Consider the following 4808-nt stretch of genomic DNA (forward strand, 5'->3'; position numbering starts at 1 on the left):
GGTTAAGGCAAGGGACTGCATGAGGGTATTCAAGGAAGTTATCTAAAAAAAAAAAGCTTGAAAGATGGTCTAGCAAAACTGATATATTCATTTCCTTTCATTCATTCATTTTATTACTTAAAAAATGAAAATATTTCATTTCTGGAGTGAATGAAACAGAATACAAAGGTTAAGTGATTATGAGAAGTAATCCAGATAAAAAAACATTCCATGTTCTCTTTGAGAATGGTCAACAAATTTCAGAATAAAGACTAGAATGAATAATTAAGTTTCAATGGGAAAAACATTTCACATTCAGTAATTACGTTCCATAAATGTTTAATGTACATAAAAGTCTCTACTAAGTGCTTCATATAAAAGTATGGTAATGAAACAAGACTGGATAAGGATGTTGAATGATTTAAATAACTATGCGCCATAGCAAATTTCCAAGTATATCTTTCCTCGCTAGCATGAGAACTTTATCCCAGGATAAAGTGCGTCTTAAATACAGTAGCTTCACTTGACCTTTAGGTCAAGTTTCTTGAGTGTTACAAGCGATTGAGAAGGGAGGGAAGATGTATATGTACATACAAGTCCACAAGTATAGCTGCAAGAAAAAAAAAAGTACGGAAATTATTGTTCAGTATGAAAATTTAATAGTTTATACATGGTCGCTGCCATGGAGTCTGAAGACATGAGACCAAAACTATCCACATAATATCTATCATAATTCTCATTGACGAAGTATTGACTGTCAATCCATTCTGCGCAGTCACCTGCAAGCGAAAAATTGTCCAGTCTTCACACTCTTTCTAACCACAGTTTATTGTATTCATAAGTTTCGTGAATTTTAATTCACTGGATGATCATTTAAACATTCTATGGAAACATCAATAAGATATCAGAAATTAAAGATATTAAGTAAATAACTACTTAATATAAGAATATTAGTAATATATATATATATATATATTTTTTTTTTTTTTCATGATTTATTTTTATCAACTATAGAGTGGTTTAATGACATCATGGAATGGACTGGTTTAAGAATGATGGAGGCAACAGACCAAGAGAAATGGAAAAAAGCTGCTCATCTGCTGCACACCTCTTTTTAGAGGATGCTACCGAACGACGACGATAGAGCCGCCTTAGCTCAGTCGGTATAGACGAAGCCCTTTTGTAGGAAAGATCTGGGTTTGATTCCTGTATATGACGTGAAGAACTTTATCTGGTCTCTTTCGACTAAAGGTGAGTTAGACGATCTCATATGGAGGAAGAGGATTTTTCACCCGGAAACTCAGGTTCTTCGTTCCCTCAGAAAGGCAAACCGGCCCCATGAACACACAGATCTAGGATCTACAGTCATAATATATATATATATAAAGATAAGCCAAAATTTGAAACGTTTTTTGTCTCACCAGCCTGGAACTCGGGGGGGGGGTGCACCAGGGGGGAAGAGCCCCCCCCAGTATATATATGTGTGTGTATACACACACTTAATCCCTCCCTCATTAGGAAGGCTCAACCCGCCCACCTTTAAAGGGATGGGAGGAAAAGAGGAAACCCCATATGATTAAATGAATATACCCTGTATATGAGAAGCTGCTAAACCTAGTGCAGTGTGTGTGGAAAAGAAAGCAGGAGCCCATTGACACTTTTTATGAACAACTGAAGGTTGTCCTTATGAAAAAGGTAGACGTTGACTAGTTGTGTTAACATGCTTACAATTTTAAGGAGAAATGGTGATAGCCAGTTTGAACTCTCACTATTACAAGCAATAATATGTGTGTTAGGATTGTGGGCCAGTGTTTGTCATATACTCTCGCTTTTGCTGAAAAGCTTTGATTTATTCATAATTCTAGCACTTTATCAGTAGCTTGAAGGATAGAACTAGCAATCCTCTGTTCTTTGGAAAAAAGTTAGCGATAAGTTGGTCGATTGGTAGAGTCTCTGCTACTAATGGCTCAGCAAAAAGTTAAGCAAGTTTGAGCGCAGTTAAGTTCGAAGAGGTTCAATCGTTCGATGCTGTTGGCACACTCCCTCAATTCGTCTGGATTCCCTTAAGGTGTCACATAATGATGATAATCCCTTTAAGAAACAAAAGGTTAGAAATTTAATATAATTAGTACCAGCAGTATTGTCATCATTATTATTTTAAATGAATAAAGGATATCTAGCGAATTTATATTTCGCACTAGAGTGGATCCAACTATTTTAGTCCCTGTTTTGGGCATTGATAAGCAACCAGTAGTACACCTCAAACCATAAAGGATAAGTGCTGCCATCTGTTGATTTTTAATCCCACTTGAATGTTATTTTCTGAAATAATGTTGAAGGCTAGTCGATTTTTCTGAGTTGTGAGGATCAAAAATCCTTCCAGACAAAATATAATTTTCTGGATTGAATGTTGCTGTCTAAAATAAAGAAATGAATAAATAAAAGCAGCCTAGAAACATCCCTAAAAATTAGCAGTTACTGGCTCGATTCTAGTCGCTAACTTAAATCGAACCTATAACTGCTTATCTTTTACTGCTCTTGCATTAAACAAACCAGATTGTTTGTTTAATGCAAGAGCAAACCGTTTGCAATAAGTTTACAAAAAGCTCTTAATAAATCAATGAAAAATGAATAGTTAATGCAGAAAATTAAAAGAAGAACGTCAAAACCTCAATCAAAAATCAGCTAATGCGTTTTATTCCCTGTAGGCAAGACCTTTAACTATCTAGTTTTTGGAGACTGAATTGGCAGTTCAATCCACACCGGTAGCCAATGAGAGATAGCTAACCCGTGTCTATCACTAATTACAGCAGCCATCGAGGAAGAGGCTGGCAGACAAGTGCTGCCATCTCTTGGTACCTAACCCTAACAAGATATGTTACTGTCTGAAATAATGTGAGTGATGCGGTCGATTTTCTTGAGTTTATGGGATGAAAAACCCTCTTGCCCGTGCCAGAGTTCGACTAACTCGGGAATCGGCCAAACAAAGGCTTAGAAAAAGTTCCTCCAGTCGGCGACTCGACTTGAACTTGAGTCTGACTTCGAGCGACTAAGCACCACTTCCATGGAGCTACACAGGCCTTCAAATATGTAGATAAATATGCTAAAGACGAAAGCGATGAAAAATCCGTATATATATGTAGAGGTGGACATTAAAGAGTAACGCATTCTGCATGAAAAGCATTTTAATAATTTCAGAATAGCAACATTTTAAAAAAAATGTCATCTACAAACAGATAAACCAGACTGATAGTAAAATATACTTCTGCAAATAGTAATAAATTTTAATGACATAAACTGAAAAATTGTTTGGTTTGGTTGGAATTACAGTCAGAACGAGTAAAGCTATGATGAAATGTATCATTCGTGTATTCTATGGACGATTTAACTGCTTCTGGAGGAATTTAAATAACCTAGTTCATTATTATTTCCATGAAACCGGCTGATATGTCTTCAGGTGAATACTTTATAAAGGATCTTTGCGTCTCTAGCAGAGAGTCAAAACAAAGTCATTCCAATCTAGTTTCAAATCTCGCAGTTGAAAAGAGTTATGGATGTGCATTACAATATAAAGACGTTTAAAAAGTACAAGGCAGACATCATGGCTCGTGACCTGTTCAGCCACACTGGACCCTGTTGTAATGATATCTGTTTGCTGCGTTATTGTAATATTTTTATTCTATTCTTTATACTATACTACTCAGCAGTGCGCACTTTTCCTCTCCTAACCTTTCTCACTTACTCTACTGCATATTATGTTTATCCACCTTCCGTATTTACTAGTCGTATGCCTATGAACACTGGAAAATTTATTTGTTAGACTGCGATATCCAATCTAATATATCAATATTCGGCATAAGACTCAAGAAAACGTCCAGTAGATCTGTTTCTCTCTCTTACTAGCATAAATTCCTTCAACAAAGTTTACATAAACAGTCGTGGTTCTTAAGTAATTAAACTGCGCTTTTAATGCCTTAGTTGTTTCCCGCTCACAAGTCTTATTATTTTGAGAAACAGTGCATTGTAAGATAAAGGATCAGGCAGCACTCTTTTAACAAATAATTAAAACACATTTATTTACATTAATATGAAATATACATGAATCAAACGACAGGGAGATTGCTTTCTCTACCCATCTATAAAATCTTTAGCATAAAATTAGAACCCTTTTACTTCAACACTAAACTAATCTCTAACTTCAGAACTTATTTACTCTCTGCTTACAAATTCAATTTATTAAACTTTAATTTACTTGCAAAGAGGTTAGCTAACTCTCTGCTAAGTTATTTTTACAAATTTGATATAAACTTCTAGCATGCCAATTGACTTTCTTATGGATACTTCTTTATTATTAAACTAATTCTTAACAGTCCATATCTCCTAGATCAGTGTTTCTCAAACTTCAGATATCTGCGTACCCCTTCTTAAATTTTCATTAGTACCAAGTACCCCCTAATTAATTAAAAATTAAATATCTAGGCGTTAGTCGGTTTTTTGATTTTTTTTATCAATTTTATTTGAATTTATATGTTCATCTAAACAAAAAAATATAATTTATTTTTAATAAAACAAAATTTTGAATAGGTTCCTCTTCATTTCCCATCCATGAAAATCCACATTTCAAGTAATTCATATCATACTTACAAAGAATTTTCATCCTCTTCCTAGTTGGTTCTCTAGAGATGTCAGATGACACACTCTTATCAATTTCATTTGATCAACGTTTTCTTGTTGCTTACAGCTACTTGTATTTGCTATATTGCTCTCTTTTGGGGATTATATAAATTCAATTTGTAACCAATGACCCATATGTAAGAATTTGAAAGCTA

The sequence above is a fragment of the Typopeltis vanoorti genome, chromosome 5, assembly GCF_054136105.1.
Source record: "Typopeltis vanoorti isolate ZY-2024b chromosome 5, IOZ_Tvanoo_1.0, whole genome shotgun sequence".
Lineage (NCBI taxonomy): Eukaryota > Metazoa > Arthropoda > Arachnida > Uropygi > Thelyphonidae > Typopeltis > Typopeltis vanoorti.